This window comes from Pleurodeles waltl, chromosome 12 (assembly GCF_031143425.1).
Source record: "Pleurodeles waltl isolate 20211129_DDA chromosome 12, aPleWal1.hap1.20221129, whole genome shotgun sequence".
NCBI lineage: Eukaryota > Metazoa > Chordata > Amphibia > Caudata > Salamandridae > Pleurodeles > Pleurodeles waltl.
In genome coordinates, this window is record NC_090451.1 from 6875811 (window position 1) to 6895434 (window position 19624).

The 19624-nt window shown below is 43.5% G+C and overlaps 5 non-coding genes across 5 annotated transcripts; all 5 read right to left on the reverse strand.

The window, feature by feature from the left end:
- Positions 1 to 3170: 3170 nt before the first annotated feature.
- On the reverse strand, positions 3171 to 3244 carry TRNAI-AAU (transfer RNA isoleucine (anticodon AAU)). The gene has a single exon. It is a non-coding gene; the product is annotated as a tRNA-Ile (tRNA).
- Positions 3245 to 7438: 4194 nt separating this feature from the next.
- Positions 7439 to 7512, reverse strand: TRNAI-AAU (transfer RNA isoleucine (anticodon AAU)). The gene has a single exon. It is a non-coding gene; the product is annotated as a tRNA-Ile (tRNA).
- Positions 7513 to 11104: 3592 nt separating this feature from the next.
- On the reverse strand, positions 11105 to 11178 carry TRNAI-AAU (transfer RNA isoleucine (anticodon AAU)). The gene has a single exon. It is a non-coding gene; the product is annotated as a tRNA-Ile (tRNA).
- Positions 11179 to 14763: 3585 nt separating this feature from the next.
- On the reverse strand, positions 14764 to 14837 carry TRNAI-AAU (transfer RNA isoleucine (anticodon AAU)). Its single transcript has one exon. It is a non-coding gene; the product is annotated as a tRNA-Ile (tRNA).
- A 4196-nt stretch (positions 14838 to 19033) lies between these two features.
- Positions 19034 to 19107, reverse strand: TRNAI-AAU (transfer RNA isoleucine (anticodon AAU)). The gene has a single exon. It is a non-coding gene; the product is annotated as a tRNA-Ile (tRNA).
- Between the last annotated feature and the right edge of the window lie 517 nt (positions 19108 to 19624).

Genomic DNA, 19624 nt, shown 5'->3' on the forward strand with positions numbered 1-19624 from the left:
TAACAACAAAACATAGCCAACGGTTCGTTGCTCAAGCCTTCCCTACTGCGCCTTCCCATGTCTCTCCTGCCGACCACAGTGCAGGAAATCTGAGTTTGCATTTGCGCGAAGAGACGTACAACACAAGAAGGCGCGCTTTTGTGCGCCGGGCACCACCCGGCCTGTGCATTCCTCACTGTCGTGAGATCAGTTTACTCAGCAGAGCATGACGCTGCAATTGGTTCGTAGGGCAGGCCTGACCAGAATAGTATATTTGGGGTCATGTATTTGATTGCATTTTTAAAACAGTAACAGAACTTAACTGCAATGTTTAAATAGGTCTAGACATATTTAAACAGTGTCAATTTAATAGAAGAATTGTGGACAATTCAGAGAGGGAGGCACCAATGTTTTTTTTTCCCCATTGGGTGGATGCGGCATTAAAGAGTTTGAAGACCACTGGTCTAAGTGGACACTAATATACCTGGATGCTCCTGAATCCTCGCAACAGATGGCAGCAAACCTGGCTGGAGAGCTACTGTGTTGGACTGATCCTGTCGATTCAAGTGGTCTTTCCTAGAGAGTCGGAGGTCATGGAAATAGATGGAGTTGATGGTAATCTTCAGGGCTTTGAAGTTTTCCCATCATCATCTGTCTCAAAAAAATGTGCTAGTAAAGACAGAGAATAAGGTAGCTGTCTTTTACATTAACCAACAGTGAAGCATGCATTCAAAATCCCTCAATGCAATAGCAGAACAATTGGGTTATTGGGCAGAGATCAACCTGTTGCACACGTCGGCAGTACACATCAAGGGCACCGACAATGTGATGGCAGACAGCTGGAGGTTTCCAAATTTGCTGGAGTTGACGTTATCCAGGTCGTCGTTTTGAGAGATATGCCGAGAGTTTGTGAAACCCTTTCTGGATCTCTTTTCAAACAAGGACAATGCTCATCTTTGTCGATTCTGATCCAGGCTTCCGGAACAAGGAGCCTAGGTAGTGGACGTATTGGTGATAAAGTGGCTGAGAAGTCTCCTTTATACATTCCCCCACTTTTTATTGATCCAGATGGTTCTCTTCAAGTCTCAGCAGGGGGGAGGGAACTTTATTCTTGTGGGCCCTTATTGGCCAGAGATGTCATGGTTTCCTCTTCTGAACCCCTGTCTCTTCTACCTCCTTGAGTACTGCTCAAGTGTGTCTCTCTCAGAACGTCGTCCCTGACCTTCTTGCTCCAACTCACTCTATCGCTTTGGAGGTTGAGAAGTCTGGACTGCTAGCAAAGGGTCTTTCCTCTTCCTTAGTGGAGTTAATTCAGCACTCCAGCAGGCATTCTACTTCGAAGTCTTACTCAAAGAACTGGAAGTCTTTTGAGACGTGATGTTCTGCTCATGATCTTTTGGCACCTACCTGTAGTTTGTCTGCTATTTTGCATTTTCTTCTGAATGGGTTTCAGTTGAATCTCCTTCCACTCTGAAAGCTCATTGCTTTGCGATAAAGGTTTTTAGGGACTTTTCTGTACCTTCGTCGATGTTACAATCTTTGGTGTCTAGACTGTTCTGATCTTTTGTCAATTGTAAGACCAGTTGAAAAATCCCTTTTCTCCAACTCAGAATCTTCCTACTCTTTTATAGGCTTTGCAATTGTATCTCTTTGAGGATCTGGACACTGTAGACATAAAGATTGTTTCCTATAAAGTTATTTTCCTATTTCCTATCACCTTGCTGAGAACAATTGGGGAGCTGGGAGCCTTAAAATGCTGTCCTCTCTTCAGTTGATACTTTGGAAGATGGGGTAACTTTAAGGCCTAGCCTTACCTTTGCTGCAAAGGTTAAGTCTAGTTTTGATAGATCTTAGGAAATAATTCTTCCTTCTTTCATTCCCTCTCCGGAGGAACATTTGCTGAATACACTTGATGTTTAAAGATCTCTTTTCATTTATGTCACCAGGCCTCTGCAGTTCAGGAAAACCGACTCCTTGTTTGTGACTTTTGGACAGCCTGGAAAAGACAAGAAGGTGACTTTTATGACTCTGAGTAGGTGGATTAAGTTGTCAATTTTTCTGACTTTGCAAGGCTTTTTAGAATATCTTCCAGTTCAGGGATGGTCTGCGAGAGGAATGGTCATCTCCTGGGTTGAATTCCAGTGAGTAACAATCTAGAAAATTCCTAGGGTGGCTACTTGGTCCTCAGAGCATACATTTGTCAAGCATTATGGCTTAATAATTTTTCTGTTTTGCATTTGAGTACCAATGTTTTGAACTCTGCATTACCCTTAGTCCATCTTGTCTTTGTCACAAACATTACATCCTGCCCACCTTCCCATCAGTCCTTTGGCAAGGGCTTGGCACCCAGGTTGGGTGCATGGGGCTAGCATTTAAGGATCCTCCTGTTCTTTCTTCCTGTTGGAAGGTGACATCACCTTACTTTGTAATGACTGTCACAAGGACGCAATGGACTAAGGCTAATGAAGATTACCAATAAGTAACCAACGCATCACCATTCTTTCTGAATGTGCGTGGCTCATTCCGCAGGACTTGTTCTTTGTATGATTCCTGGATTTTCAGAAGCCCTTTGATGGCAGCACCCCCACACTGAAAATTGTTTCAGCACCACTGTACAAGGGTCAGTTGTCATGCTAATCTGCGGCGTAAATTTGCATTGAAGTAGTCTAACTCCCCAGGCTTTGTCTTTTGCTCAATTTGCCTTTGTGAGTTTTCTCTCAATCACTGTTAACTTCCTTTGATCTTTCTTTCTTCTTTTACTTCACCTTCGCCTTCAGTGTATCTTTCGGCCCTCTTAAGAGACACACCCCCTTGTAGCCACTTCCATACTTCTGTCACCTAATTATTTTCCTATCCTTTCCCCTGTAACGTTGCTGATCCTAGCTATAGCATCACTATCCAGAATCTGTTCACCTGAGTTATGTTCCTCTTATCCCCACGCATCTAATAATCAGCTCTTGGTCTCCCTCCACCTCTCACGAGACATAGTCTGAGGCAGTGTCTCCATCTTGGAGAGACAATCCCTTGCACTTGTGTTGTTCTACTGGCACTGCCGGCTTGAGCTTTGGTCAGCAGTGGCAAAAGAAGGACTAATGGAAAGTGAACGTATACTGGAGCAACAGAGTGTATGGATTTATAAGAGCTTGATTAAATGAGAAAAAAAGAGTTTAGTTGAGAGAAAAAATGCAACCTGGCCCATACGGGGATTGAACCCGCGACCTTGGCGTTATTAGCACCACGCTCTAACCAACTGAGCTAACCGGCCATGAGTACTAAATATATCCTTTTTCCATGTAATGCAGATAGATAGAAGAGTTGGTCTCACTATCGCAATTCCTTCATACTTTTCTCCTTCCGCCCCCTGTCTGCATTTCAATAGCAAGAGCTGTGGAGTGCTGCACGCCAGCCTCAGTGCCTCGTCTTTCACTCAATCTCACTGTGTGCTGTGATATCTTTGTAACATCGCTTGTTGCCGGAAAAAAGGAAAGGATGGATAGTATTTTTATTCTTTTACAACAAAACCCAAAATGCATCCGCTTGCTTGCTCATTAAGTTTACAAGGCCAGCTGCTTTTGAGATATTATAATTATAGTGGTTATTCGGCGTTGGAGGTAAGAGAGTTTTTTTAGGTCTGGTCGTTCCTTCTGCTTCAAATTACTTGAGCTCATGTCAGCAAAGTAACAACAAAACATAGCCAACGGTTCGTTGCTCAAGCCTTCCCTACTGCGCCTTCCCATGTCTCTCCTGCCGACCACAGTGCAGGAAATCTGAGTTTGCATTTGCGCGAAGAGACGTACAACACAAGAAGGCGCGCTTTTGTGCGCCGGGCACCACCCGGCCTGTGCATTCCTCACTGTCGTGAGATCACTTTACTCAGCAGAGCATGACGCTGCAATTGGTTAGTAGGGCAGGCCTGACCAGAATAGTATATTTGGGGTCATGTATTTGATTGCATTTTTAAAACAGTAACAGAACTTAACTGCAATGTTTAAATAGGTCTAGACATATTTAAACAGTGTCAATTTAATAGAAGAATTGTGGACAATTCAGAGGGGAGGCACCAATGTTTTTTTTCCCATTGGGTGGATGCGGCATTAAAGAGTTTGAAGACCACTGGTCTAAGTGGACACTAATATACCTGGATGCTCCTGAATCCTCGCAACAGATGCCAGCAAACCTGGCTGGAGAGCTACTGTGTTGGACAGATCCTGTCGATTCAAGTGGTCTTTCCTAGAGAGTCGGAGGTCATGGAAATAGATGGAGTTGATGGTAATCTTCAGGGCTTTGAAGTTTTCCCATCATCATCTGTCTCAAAAAAATGTGCTAGTAAAGACAGAGAATAAGGTAGCTGTCTTTTACATTAACCAACAGTGAAGCATGCATTCAAAATCCCTCAATGCAATAGCAGAACAATTGGGTTATTGGGCAGAGATCAACCTGCTGCACACGTCGGCAGTACACATCAAGGGCACCGACAATGTGATGGCAGACAGCTGGAGGTTTCCAAATTTGCTGGAGTTGACGTTATCCAGGTCGTTGTTTTGAGAGATATGCCGAGAGTTTGTGAAACCCTTTCTGGATCTCTTTTCAAACAAGGACAATGCTCACCTTTGTCGATTCTGATCCAGGCTTCCGGAACAAGGAGCCTAGGTAGTGGACGTATTGGTGATAAAGTGGCTGAGAAGTCTCCTTTATACATTCCCCCACTTTTTATTGATCCAGATGGTTCTCTTCAAGTCTCAGCAGGGGGGAGGGAACTTTATTCTTGTGGGCCCTTATTGGCCAAAGATGTCATGGTTTCCTCTTCTGAACCCCTGGCTCTTCTACCTCCTTGAGTACTGCTCAAGTGTGTCTCTCTCAGAACGTCGTCCCTGACCTTCTTGCTCCAACTCACTCTATCGCTTTGGAGGTTGAGAAGTCTGGACTGCTAGCAAAGGGTCTTTCCTCTTCCTTAGTGGAGTTAATTCAGCACTCCAGCAGGCCTTCTACTTCGAAGTCTTACTCAAGGAACTGGAAGTCTTTTGAGACGTGATGTTCTGCTCATGATCTTTTGGCACCTACCTGTAGTTTGTCTGCTATTTTGCATTTTCTTCTGAATGGGTTTCACTTGAATCTCTTTCCACTCTGAAAGCTCATTGCTTTGCGATAAAGGTTTTTAGGGACTTTTCTGTACCTTCGTCGATGTTACAATCTTTGGTGTCTAGACTGTTCTGATCTTTTGTCAATTGTAAGACCAGTTGAAAAATCCCTTTTCTCCAACTCAGAATCTTCCTACTCTTTTATAGGCTTTGCAATTTTATCTCTTTGAGGATCTGGATAGTGTAGACATAAAGATTGTTTCCTATAAAGTTATTTTCCTATTTCCTATCACCTTGCTGAGAACAATTGGGGTGCTGGGAGCCTTAAAATGCTGTCCTCTCTTCATTTGATACTTTGGAAGATGGGGTAACTTTAAGGCCTAGCCTTACCTTTGCTGCAAAGGTTAAGTCTATTTTTGATAGATCTTAGGAAATAATTCTTCCTTCTTTCATTCCCTCTCCTTCTTCTCCGGAGGAACATTTGCTGAATACACTTGATGTTTAAAGAGCTCTTTTCATTTATGTCACCAGGCCTCTGCAGTTCAGGAAAACCGACTCCTTGTTTGTGACTTTTGGACAGCCTGGAAAAGACAAGAAGGTGACTTTTATGACTCTGAGTAGGTGGATTAAGTTGTCAATTTTTCTGGCTTTGCAAGGCTTTTTAGAATATCTTCCAGTTCAGGGATGGTCTACGAGAGGAATGGCCACCTCCTGGGTTGAATTCCAGTGAGTAACAATCTAGGAAATTCCTAGGGTGGCTACTTGGTCCTCAGAGCATACATTTGTCAAGCATTATGGCTTAATAATTTTTCTGTTTTGCATTTGAGTACCAATGTTTTGAACTCTGCATTACCCTTAGTCCATCTTGTCTTTGTCACAAAGATTACATCCTGCCCACCTTCCTATCAGTCCTTTGGCAAGGGCTTGGCACCCAGGTTGGGTGCATGGGGCTAGCATTTAAGGATCCTCCTGTTGTTTCTTCCTGTTGGAAGGTGACATCACCTTACTTTGTAATGACTGTCACAAGGACGCAATGGACTAAGGCTAATGAAGATTTCCAATAAGTAACCAACGCACCACCATTCTTTCTGAATGTGCGTGGCTCATTCCGCAGGACTTGTTCTTTGTATGATTCCTGGATTTTCAGAAGCCCTTTGATGGCAGCACCCCCACACTGAAAATTGTTTCAGCACCACTGTACAAGGGTCAGTTGTCATGCTCATCTGCGGCGTAAATTTGCATTGAAGTAGTCTAACTCCCCAGGCTTTGTCTTTTGCTCAATTTGCCTTTGTGAGTTTTCTCTCAATCACTGTCGACTTCCTTTGATCTTTCTTTCTTCTTTTACTTCACCTTCGCCTTCAGTGTATCTTTCGGCCCTCTTAAGAGACACACCCCCTTGTAGCCACTTCTATACTTCTGTCACCTAATTATTTTCCTATCCTTTCCCCTGTAACGTTGCTGATCCTAGCTATAGCATCACTATCCAGAATCTGTTCACCTGAGTTATGTTCCTCTTATCCCCACGCATCTAATAATCAGCTCTTGGTCTCCCTCCACCTCTCACGAGACATAGTCTGAGGCAGTGTCTCCATCTTGGAGAGACAATCCCTTGCACTTGTGTTGTTCTACTGGCGCTGCGGCTTGAGCTTTGGTCAGCAGTGGCAAAAGAAGGACTAATGGAAAGTGAACGTATACTGGAGCAACAGAGTGTATGGATTTATAAGAGCTTGATTAAATGAGAAAAAAAGAGTTTAGTTGAGAGAAAAAATGCAACCTGGCCCATACGGGGATTGAACCCGCGACCAATCCAGTCAGTTGTCATGCTAATCTGCGGCGTAAATTTGCATTGAAGTAGTCTAACTCCCCAGGCTTTGTCTTTTGCTCAATTTGCCTTTGTGAGTTTTCTCTCAATCACTGTCGACTTCCTTTGATCTTTCTTTCTTCTTTTACTTCACCTTCGCCTTCAGTGTATCTTTCGGCCCTCTTAAGAGACACACCCCCTTGTAGCCACTTCTATACTTCTGTCACCTAATTATTTTCCTATCCTTTCCCCTGTAACGTTGCTGATCCTAGCTATAGCATCACTATCCAGAATCTGTTCACCTGAGTTATGTTCCTCTTATCCCCACGCATCTAATAATCAGCTCTTGGTCTCCCTCCACCTCTCACGAGACATAGTCTGAGGCAGTGTCTCCATCTTGGAGAGACAATCCCTTGCACTTGTGTTGTTCTACTGGCACTGCCGGCTTGAGCTTTGGTCAGCAGTGGCAAAAGAAGGACTAATGGAAAGTGAACGTATACTGGAGCAACAGAGTGTATGGATTTATAAGAGCTTGATTAAATGAGAAAAAAAGAGTTTAGTTGAGAGAAAAAATGCAACCTGGCCCATACGGGGATCGAACCCGCGACCTTGGCGTTATTAGCACCACGCACTAACCAACTGAGCTAACCAGCCATGAGTACTAAATATATCCTTTTTCCATGTAATGCAGATAGATAGAAGAGTTGGTCTCACTAGCGCAATTCCTTCATACTTTTCTCCTTCCGCCCCCTGTCTGGATTTCAATAACAAGAGCTGTGGAGTGCTGCACGCCAGCCTCAGTGCCTCGTCTTTCACTCAATCTCACTGTGTGCTGTGATATCTTTGTAACATCGCTTGTTGCCGGAAAAAAAGGAAAGGATGGATAGTATTTTTATTCTTTTACAACAAAACCCAAAATGCATCGGCTTGCTTGCTCATTAAGTTTACAAGGCCAGCTGCTTTTGAGATATTATAATTATAGTGGTTATTCGGCGTTGGAGTTAAGAGAGGTTTTTTTAGGTCTGGTCGTTCCTTCTGCTTCAAATTACTTGAGCTCATGTCAACAAAGTAACAACAAAACATAGCCAACGGTTTGTTGCTCAAGCCTTCCCTACTGCGCCTTCCAATGTCTCTCCTGCCGACCACAGTGCAGGAAATCTGAGTTTGCATTTGCGCGAAGAGACGTACAACACACGAAGGCGCTCTTTTGTGCGCCGGGCACCACCCGGCCTGTGCATTCCTCACTGTCGTGAGATCAGTTTACTCAGCAGAGCATGACGCTGCAATTGGTTAGTAGGGCAGGCCTGACCAGAATAGTATATTTGGGGTCATGTTTTTGATTGCATTTTTAAAACAGTAACAGAACTTAACTGCAATGTTTAAATAGGTCTAGACATATTTAAACAGTGTCAATTTAATAGAAGAATTGTGGACAATTCAGAGGGGAGGCACCAATGTTTTTTTTCCCCATTGGGTGGATGCGGCATTAAAGAGTTTGAAGACCACTGGTCTAAGTGGACACTAATACACCTGGATGCTCCTGAATCCTCGCAACAGATGGCAGCAAACCTGGCTGGAGAGCTACTGTGTTGGACTGATCCTGTCGATTCAAGTGGTCTTTCCTAGAGAGTCGGAGGTCATGGAAATAGATGGAGTTGATGGTAATCTTCAGGGCTTTGAAGTTTTCCCATCATCATCTGTCTCAAAAAAATGTGCTAGTAAAGACAGAGAATAAGGTAGCTGTCTTTTACATTAACCAACAGTGAAGTATGCATTCAAAATCCCTCAATGCAATAGCAGAACAATTGGGTTATTGGGCAGAGATCAACCTGTTGCACACGTCGGCAGTACACATCAAGGGCACCGACAATGTGATGGCAGACAGCTGGAGGTTTTCCAATTTTGCTGGAGTTGACGTTATCTAGGTCGTTGTTTTGAGAGATATGCCGAGAGTTTGTGAAACCCTTTCTGGATCTCTTTTCAACCAAGGACAATGCTCATCTTTGTCGATTCTGATCCAGGCTTCCGGAACAAGGAGCCTAGGTAGTGGACGTATTGGTGATAAAGTGGCTGAGAAGTCTCCTTTATACATTCCCCCACTTTTTATTGATCCAGATGGATCTCTTCAAGTCTCAGCAGTGGGAGGGAACTTTATTCTTGTGGGCCCTTATTGGCCAGAGATGTCATGGTTTCCTCTTCTGAACCTCTGGCTCTTCTACCTCCTTGAGTACTGCTCACGTGTGTCTCTCTCAGAACGTCATCCCTGACCTTCTTGCTCCAACTCACTCTATTGCTTTGGAGGTTGAGAAGTCTGGACTGCTAGCAAAGGGTCTTTCCTCTTCCTTAGTGGAATTAATTCAGAACTCCAGCAGGCCTTCTACTTAGAAGTCTTACTCAAAGAACTGGAAGTCTTTTGAGACGTGATGTTCTGCTCATGATTTTTTGGCACCTACCTGTAGTTTGTCTGCTATTTTGCATTTTCTTCTGAATGGGTTTCAGTCGAATCTCTTTCCACTCTGAAAGCTCATTGCTTTGCGATAAAGGTTTTTAGGGACTTTTCTGTACCTTCGTCGATGTTACAATCTTTGGTGTCTAGACTGTTCTGATCTTTTGTCAATTGTAAGACCAGTTGAAAAATCCCTTTTCTCCAACTCAGAATCTTCCTACTCTTTTATAGGCTTTGCAATTTTATCTCTTTGAGGATCTGGACACTGTAGACATAAAGATTGTTTCCTATAAAGTTATTTTCCTATTTCCTATCACCTTCCTGAGAACAATTGGGGAGCTGGGAGCCTTAAAATGCTGTCCTCTCTTCAGTTGATACTTTGGAAGATGGGGTAACTTTAAGGCCTAGCCTTACCTTTGCTGCAAAGGTTAAGTCTATTTTTGATAGATCTTAGGAAATAATTCTTCCTTCTTTCATTCCCTCTCCTTCCTCTCCGGAGGAACATTTTCTGAATACACTTGATGTTTAAAGAGCTCTTTTCATTTATGTCACCAGGCCTCTGCAGTTCAGGAAAACCGACTCCTCGTTTGTGACTTTTGGACAGCCTGGAAAAGACAAGAAGGTGACTTTTATGACTCTGAGTAGGTGGATTAAGTTGTCAATTTTTCTGGCTTTGCAAGGCTTTTTAGAATATCTTCCAGTTCAGGGATGGTCTACGAGAGGAATGGCCACCTCCTGGGTTGAATTCCAGTGAGTAACAATCTAGGAAATTCCTAGGGTGGCTACTTGGTCCTCAGAGCATACATTTGTCAAGCATTATGGCTTAATAATTTTTCTGTTTTGCATTTGAGTACCAATGTTTTGAACTCTGCATTACCCTTAGTCCATCTTGTCTTTGTCACAAACATTACATCCTGCCCACCTTCCCATCAGTCCTTTGGCAAGGGCTTGGCACCCAGGTTGGGTGCATGGGGCTAGCATTTAAGGATCCTTCTGTTCTTTCTTCCTGTTGGAAGGTGACATCACCTTACTTTGTAATGACTGTCACAAGGACGCAATGGACTAAGGCTAATGAAGATTACCAATAAGTAACCAACGCATCACCACTCTTTCTGAATGTGCGTGGCTCATTCCGCAGGACTAGTTCTTTGTATGATTCCTGGATTTTCAGAAGCCCTTTGATGGCAGCACCCCCACACTGAAAATTGTTTCAGCACCACTGTACAAGGGTCAGTTGTCATGCTCATCTGCGGCGTAAATTTGCGTTGAAGTAGTCTAACTCCCCAGGCCTTGTCTTTTGCTCAATTTGCCTTTATGAGTTTTCTCTCAATCACTGTCGACTTCCTTTGATCTTTCTTTCTTCTTTCACTTCACCTTCGCCTTCAGTGTATCTTTCGGCCCTCTTAAGAGACACACCCACTTGTAGCCACTTCTATACTTCTGTCACCTAATTATTTTCCTATCCTTTCCCCTGTAACGTTGCTGATCCTAGCTATAGCATCACTATCCAGAATCTGTTCACCTGAGTTATGTTCCTCTTATCCCCACGCACCTAATAATCAGATCTTGGTCTCCCTCCACCTCTCACGAGACATAGTCTGAGGCAGTGTCTCCATCTTGGAGAGACAATCCCTTGCACTTGTGTTGTTCTACTGGCACTGCCGGCTTGAGCTTTGGTCAGCAGTGGCAAAAGAAGGACTAATGGAAAGTGAACGTATACTGGAGCAACAGAGTGTATGGATTTATAAGAGCTTGATTAAATGAGAAAAAAAGAGTTTAGTTGAGAGACAAAATGCAACCTGGCCCGTACGGGGATCGAACCCGCAACCTTGGCGTTATTAGCATCACGCTCTAACCAACTGAGCTAACCGGCCATGAGTCCTAAAGATATCCTTTTTCCATGTAATGCAGATAGATAGAAGAGTTGGTCTCCCTATTGCAATTCCTTCATACTTTTCTCCTTCCGCCCCCTGTCTGGATTTCAATAACAAGAGCTGTGGAGTGCTGCACGCCAGCCTCAGTGCCTCTTCTTTCACTCAATCTGACTGTGTGCTGTGATATCTTTGTAACATCGCTTGTTGCCGGAAAAAAAGGAAAGGATGGATAGTATTTTTATTCTTTTACAACAAAACCCAAAATGCATCGGCTTGCTTGCTCATTAAGTTTACAAGGCCAGCTGCTTTTGAGATATTATAATTATAGTGGTTATTCGGCGTTGGAGGTAAAAGAGTTTTTTTTAGGTCTGGCCGTTCCTTCTGCTTCAAATTACTTGAGCTCATGTCAACAAAGTAACAACAAAACATAGCCAACGGTTCGTTGCTCAAGCCTTCCCTACTGCGCCTTCCCATGTCTCTCCTGCCGACCACAGTGCAGGAAATCTGAGTTTGCATTTGCGCGAAGAGACGTACAACACAAGAAGGCGCGCTTTTGTGCGCCGGGCACCACCCGGCCTGTGCATTCCTCACTGTCGTGAGATCAGTTTACTCAGCAGAGCATGACGCTGCAATTGGTTCGTAGGGCAGGCCTGACCAGAATAGTATATTTGGGGTCATGTATTTGATTGCATTTTTAAAACAGTAACAGAACTTAACTGCAATGTTTAAATAGGTCTAGACATATTTAAACAGTGTCAATTTAATAGAAGAATTGTGGACAATTCAGAGAGGGAGGCACCAATGTTTTTTTTTCCCCATTGGGTGGATGCGGCATTAAAGAGTTTGAAGACCACTGGTCTAAGTGGACACTAATATACCTGGATGCTCCTGAATCCTCGCAACAGATGGCAGCAAACCTGGCTGGAGAGCTACTGTGTTGGACTGATCCTGTCGATTCAAGTGGTCTTTCCTAGAGAGTCGGAGGTCATGGAAATAGATGGAGTTGATGGTAATCTTCAGGGCTTTGAAGTTTTCCCATCATCATCTGTCTCAAAAAAATGTGCTAGTAAAGACAGAGAATAAGGTAGCTGTCTTTTACATTAACCAACAGTGAAGCATGCATTCAAAATCCCTCAATGCAATAGCAGAACAATTGGGTTATTGGGCAGAGATCAACCTGTTGCACACGTCGGCAGTACACATCAAGGGCACCGACAATGTGATGGCAGACAGCTGGAGGTTTCCAAATTTGCTGGAGTTGACGTTATCCAGGTCGTCGTTTTGAGAGATATGCCGAGAGTTTGTGAAACCCTTTCTGGATCTCTTTTCAAACAAGGACAATGCTCATCTTTGTCGATTCTGATCCAGGCTTCCGGAACAAGGAGCCTAGGTAGTGGACGTATTGGTGATAAAGTGGCTGAGAAGTCTCCTTTATACATTCCCCCACTTTTTATTGATCCAGATGGTTCTCTTCAAGTCTCAGCAGGGGGGAGGGAACTTTATTCTTGTGGGCCCTTATTGGCCAGAGATGTCATGGTTTCCTCTTCTGAACCCCTGTCTCTTCTACCTCCTTGAGTACTGCTCAAGTGTGTCTCTCTCAGAACGTCGTCCCTGACCTTCTTGCTCCAACTCACTCTATCGCTTTGGAGGTTGAGAAGTCTGGACTGCTAGCAAAGGGTCTTTCCTCTTCCTTAGTGGAGTTAATTCAGCACTCCAGCAGGCCTTCTACTTCGAAGTCTTACTCAAAGAACTGGAAGTCTTTTGAGACGTGATGTTCTGCTCATGATCTTTTGGCACCTACCTGTAGTTTGTCTGCTATTTTGCATTTTCTTCTGAATGGGTTTCAGTTGAATCTCCTTCCACTCTGAAAGCTCATTGCTTTGCGATAAAGGTTTTTAGGGACTTTTCTGTACCTTCGTCGATGTTACAATCTTTGGTGTCTAGACTGTTCTGATCTTTTGTCAATTGTAAGACCAGTTGAAAAATCCCTTTTCTCCAACTCAGAATCTTCCTACTCTTTTATAGGCTTTGCAATTGTATCTCTTTGAGGATCTGGACACTGTAGACATAAAGATTGTTTCCTATAAAGTTATTTTCCTATTTCCTATCACCTTGCTGAGAACAATTGGGGAGCTGGGAGCCTTAAAATGCTGTCCTCTCTTCAGTTGATACTTTGGAAGATGGGGTAACTTTAAGGCCTAGCCTTACCTTTGCTGCAAAGGTTAAGTCTAGTTTTGATAGATCTTAGGAAATAATTCTTCCTTCTTTCATTCCCTCTCCGGAGGAACATTTGCTGAATACACTTGATGTTTAAAGATCTCTTTTCATTTATGTCACCAGGCCTCTGCAGTTCAGGAAAACCGACTCCTTGTTTGTGACTTTTGGACAGCCTGGAAAAGACAAGAAGGTGACTTTTATGACTCTGAGTAGGTGGATTAAGTTGTCAATTTTTCTGACTTTGCAAGGCTTTTTAGAATATCTTCCAGTTCAGGGATGGTCTACGAGAGGAATGGTCATCTCCTGGGTTGAATTCCAGTGAGTAACAATCTAGAAAATTCCTAGGGTGGCTACTTGGTCCTCAGAGCATACATTTGTCAAGCATTATGGCTTAATAATTTTTCTGTTTTGCATTTGAGTACCAATGTTTTGAACTCTGCATTACCCTTAGTCCATCTTGTCTTTGTCACAAACATTACATCCTGCCCACCTTCCCATCAGTCCTTTGGCAAGGGCTTGGCACCCAGGTTGGGTGCATGGGGCTAGCATTTAAGGATCCTCCTGTTCTTTCTTCCTGTTGGAAGGTGACATCACCTTACTTTGTAATGACTGTCACAAGGACGCAATGGACTAAGGCTAATGAAGATTACCAATAAGTAACCAACGCATCACCATTCTTTCTGAATGTGCGTGGCTCATTCCGCAGGACTTGTTCTTTGTATGATTCCTGGATTTTCAGAAGCCCTTTGATGGCAGCACCCCCACACTGAAAATTGTTTCAGCACCACTGTACAAGGGTCAGTTGTCATGCTAATCTGCGGCGTAAATTTGCATTGAAGTAGTCTAACTCCCCAGGCTTTGTCTTTTGCTCAATTTGCCTTTGTGAGTTTTCTCTCAATCACTGTTAACTTCCTTTGATCTTTCTTTCTTCTTTTACTTCACCTTCGCCTTCAGTGTATCTTTCGGCCCTCTTAAGAGACACACCCCCTTGTAGCCACTTCCATACTTCTGTCACCTAATTATTTTCCTATCCTTTCCCCTGTAACGTTGCTGATCCTAGCTATAGCATCACTATCCAGAATCTGTTCACCTGAGTTATGTTCCTCTTATCCCCACGCATCTAATAATCAGCTCTTGGTCTCCCTCCACCTCTCACGAGACATAGTCTGAGGCAGTGTCTCCATCTTGGAGAGACAATCCCTTGCACTTGTGTTGTTCTACTGGCACTGCCGGCTTGAGCTTTGGTCAGCAGTGGCAAAAGAAGGACTAATGGAAAGTGAACGTATACTGGAGCAACAGAGTGTATGGATTTATAAGAGCTTGATTAAATGAGAAAAAAAGAGTTTAGTTGAGAGAAAAAATGCAACCTGGCCCATACGGGGATTGAACCCGCGACCTTGGCGTTATTAGCATCACGCTCTAACCAACTGAGCTAACCGGCCATGAGTACTAAATATATCCTTTTTCCATGTAATGCAGATAGATAGAAGAGTTGGTTCTCACTATCGCAATTCCTTCATACTTTTCTCCTTCCGCCCCCTGTCTGCATTTCAATAGCAAGAGCTGTGGAGTGCTGCACGCCAGCCTCAGTGCCTCGTCTTTCACTCAATCTCACTGTGTGCTGTGATATCTTTGTAACATCGCTTGTTGCCGGAAAAAAAGGAAAGGATGGATAGTATTTTTATTCTTTTACAACAAAACCCAAAATGCATCGGCTTGCTTGCTCATTAAGTTTACAAGGCCAGCTGCTTTTGAGATATTATAATTATAGTGGTTATTCGGCGTTGGAGGTAAGAGAGTTTTTTTAGGTCTGGTCGTTCCTTCTGCTTCAAATTACTTGAGCTCATGTCAACAAAGTAACAACAAAACATAGCCAACGGTTCGTTGCTCAAGCCTTCCCTACTGCGCCTTCCCATGTCTCTCCTGCCGACCACAGTGCAGGAAATCTGATTTTGCATTTGCGCGAAGAGACGTACAACACAAGAAGGCGCGCTTTTGTGCGCCGGGCACCACCCGGCCTGTGCATTCCTCACTGTCGTGAGATCACTTTACTCAGCAGAGCATGACGCTGCAATTGGTTAGTAGGGCAGGCCTGACCAGAATAGTATATTTGGGGTCATGTATTTGATTGCATTTTTAAAACAGTAACAGAACTTAACTGCAATGTTTAAATAGGTCTAGACATATTTAAACAGTGTCAATTTAATAGAAGAATTGTGGACAATTCAGAGGGGAGGCACCAATGTTTTTTTTCCCATTGGGTGGATGCGGCATTAAAGAGTTTGAAGACCACTGGTCTAAGTGGACACTAATATACCTGGATGCTCCTGAATCCTCGCAACAGATGCCAGCAAACCTGGCTGGAGAGCTACTGTGTTGGACAGATCCTGTCGATTCAAGTGGTCTTTCCTAGAGAGTCGGAGGTCATGGAAATAGATGGAGTTGATGGTAATCTTCAGGGCTTTGAAGTTTTCCCATCATCATCTGTCTCAAAAAAATGTGCTAGTAAAGACAGAGAATAAGGTAGCTGTCTTTTACATTAACCAACAGTGAAGCATGCATTCAAAATCCCTCAATGCAATAGCAGAACAATTGGGTTATTGGGCAGAGATCAACCTGCTGCACACGTCGGCAGTACACATCAAGGGCACCGACAATGTGATGGCAGACAGCTGGAGGTTTCCAAATTTGCTTGAGTTGACGTTATCCAGGTCGTTGTTTTGAGAGATATGCCGAGAGTTTGTGAAACCCTTTCTGGATCTCTTTTCAAACAAGGACAATGCTCACCTTTGTCGATTCTGATCCAGGCTTCCGGAACAAGGAGCCTAGGTAGTGGACGTATTGGTGATAAAGTGGCTGAGAAGTCTCCTTTATACATTCCCCCACTTTTTATTGATCCAGATGGTTCTCTTCAAGTCTCAGCAGGGGGGAGGGAACTTTATTCTTGTGGGCCCTTATTGGCCAAAGATGTCATGGTTTCCTCTTCTGAACCCCTGGCTCTTCTACCTCCTTGAGTACTGCTCAAGTGTGTCTCTCTCAGAACGTCGTCCCTGACCTTCTTGCTCCAACTCACTCTATCGCTTTGGAGGTTGAGAAGTCTGGACTGCTAGCAAAGGGTCTTTCCTCTTCCTTAGTGGAGTTAATTCAGCACTCCAGCAGGCCTTCTACTTCGAAGTCTTACTCAAGGAACTGGAAGTCTTTTGAGACGTGATGTTCTGCTCATGATCTTTTGGCACCTACCTGTAGTTTGTCTGCTATTTTGCATTTTCTTCTGAATGGGTTTCACTTGAATCTCTTTCCACTCTGAAAGCTCATTGCTTTGCGATAAAGGTTTTTAGGGACTTTTCTGTACCTTCGTCGATGTTACAATCTTTGGTGTCTAGACTGTTCTGATCTTTTGTCAATTGTAAGACCAGTTGAAAAATCCCTTTTCTCCAACTCAGAATCTTCCTACTCTTTTATAGGCTTTGCAATTTTATCTCTTTGAGGATCTGGATAGTGTAGACATAAAGATTGTTTCCTATAAAGTTATTTTCCTATTTCCTATCACCTTGCTGAGAACAATTGGGGTGCTGGGAGCCTTAAAATGCTGTCCTCTCTTCATTTGATACTTTGGAAGATGGGGTAACTTTAAGGCCTAGCCTTACCTTTGCTGCAAAGGTTAAGTCTATTTTTGATAGATCTTAGGAAATAATTCTTCCTTCTTTCATTCCCTCTCCTTCTTCTCCGGAGGAACATTTGCTGAATACACTTGATGTTTAAAGAGCTCTTTTCATTTATGTCACCAGGCCTCTGCAGTTCAGGAAAACCGACTCCTTGTTTGTGACTTTTGGACAGCCTGGAAAAGACAAGAAGGTGACTTTTATGACTCTGAGTAGGTGGATTAAGTTGTCAATTTTTCTGGCTTTGCAAGGCTTTTTAGAATATCTTCCAGTTCAGGGATGGTCTACGAGAGGAATGGCCACCTCCTGGGTTGAATTCCAGTGAGTAACAATCTAGGAAATTCCTAGGGTGGCTACTTGGTCCTCAGAGCATACATTTGTCAAGCATTATGGCTTAATAATTTTTCTGTTTTGCATTTGAGTACCAATGTTTTGAACTCTGCATTACCCTTAGTCCATCTTGTCTTTGTCACAAACATTACATCCTGCCCACCTTCCTATCAGTCCTTTGGCAAGGGCTTGGCACCCAGGTTGGGTGCATGGGGCTAGCATTTAAGGATCCTCCTGTTCTTTCTTCCTGTTGGAAGGTGACATCACCTTACTTTGTAATGACTGTCACAAGGACGCAATGGACTAAGGCTAATGAAGATTTCCAATAAGTAACCAACGCACCACCATTCTTTCTGAATGTGCGTGGCTCATTCCGCAGGACTTGTTCTTTGTATGATTCCTGGATTTTCAGAAGCCCTTTGATGGCAGCACCCCCACACTGAAAATTGTTTCAGCACCACTGTACAAGGGTCAGTTGTCATGCTCATCTGCGGCGTAAATTTGCATTGAAGTAGTCTAACTCCCCAGGCTTTGTCTTTTGCTCAATTTGCCTTTGTGAGTTTTCTCTCAATCACTGTCGACTTCCTTTGATCTTTCTTTCTTCTTTTACTTCACCTTCGCCTTCAGTGTATCTTTCGGCCCTCTTAAGAGACACACCCCCTTGTAGCCACTTCTATACTTCTGTCACCTAATTATTTTCCTATCCTTTCCCCTGTAACGTTGCTGATCCTAGCTATAGCATCACTATCCAGAATCTGTTCACCTGAGTTATGTTCCTCTTATCCCCACGCATCTAATAATCAGCTCTTGGTCTCCCTCCACCTCTCACGAGACATAGTCTGAGGCAGTGTCTCCATCTTGGAGAGACAATCCCTTGCACTTGTGTTGTTCTACTGGCGCTGCGGCTTGAGCTTTGGTCAGCAGTGGCAAAAGAAGGACTAATGGAAAGTGAACGTATACTGGAGCAACAGAGTGTATGGATTTATAAGAGCTTGATTAAATGAGAAAAAAAGAGTTTAGTTGAGAGAAAAAATGCTACCTGGCCCATACGGGGATTGAACCCGTGACCAATCCAGTCAGTTGTCATGCTAATCTGCGGCGTAAATTTGCATTGAAGTAGTCTAACTCCCCAGGCTTTGTCTTTTGCTCAATTTGCCTTTGTGAGTTTTCTCTCAATCACTGTCGACTTCCTTTGATCTTTCTTTCTTCTTTTACTTCACCTTCGCCTTCAGTGTATCTTTCGGCCCTCTTAAGAGACACACCCCCTTGTAGCCACTTCTATACTTCTGTCACCTAATTATTTTCCTATCCTTTCCCCTGTAACGTTGCTGATCCTAGCTATAGCATCACTATCCAGAATCTGTTCACCTGAGTTATGTTCCTCTTATCCCCACGCATCTAATAATCAGCTCTTGGTCTCCCTCCACCTCTCACGAGACATAGTCTGAGGCAGTGTCTCCATCTTGGAGAGACAATCCCTTGCACTTGTGTTGTTCTACTGGCACTGCCAACTTGAGCTTTGGTCAGCAGTGGCAAAAGAAGGACTAATGGAAAGTGAACGTATACTGGAGCAACAGAGTGTATGGATTTATAAGAGCTTGATTAAATGAGAAAAAAAGAGTTTAGTTGAGAGAAAAAATGCAACCTGGCCCATACGGGGATCGAACCCGCGACCTTGGCGTTATTAGCACCACGCACTAACCAACTGAGCTAACCAGCCATGAGTACTAAATATATCCTTTTTCCATGTAATGCAGATAGATAGAAGAGTTGGTCTCACTAGCGCAATTCCTTCATACTTTTCTCCTTCCGCCCCCTGTCTGGATTTCAATAACAAGAGCTGTGGAGTGCTGCACGCCAGCCTCAGTGCCTCGTCTTTCACTCAATCTCACTGTGTGCTGTGATATCTTTGTAACATCGCTTGTTGCCGGAAAAAAAGGAAAGGATGGATAGTATTTTTATTCTTTTACAACAAAACCCAAAATGCATCGGCTTGCTTGCTCATTAAGTTTACAAGGCCAGCTGCTTTTGAGATATTATAATTATAGTGGTTATTCGGCGTTGGAGTTAAGAGAGGTTTTTTTAGGTCTGGTCGTTCCTTCTGCTTCAAATTACTTGAGCTCATGTCAACAAAGTAACAACAAAACATAGCCAACGGTTTGTTGCTCAAGCCTTCCCTACTGCGCCTTCCAATGTCTCTCCTGCCGACCACAGTGCAGGAAATCTGAGTTTGCATT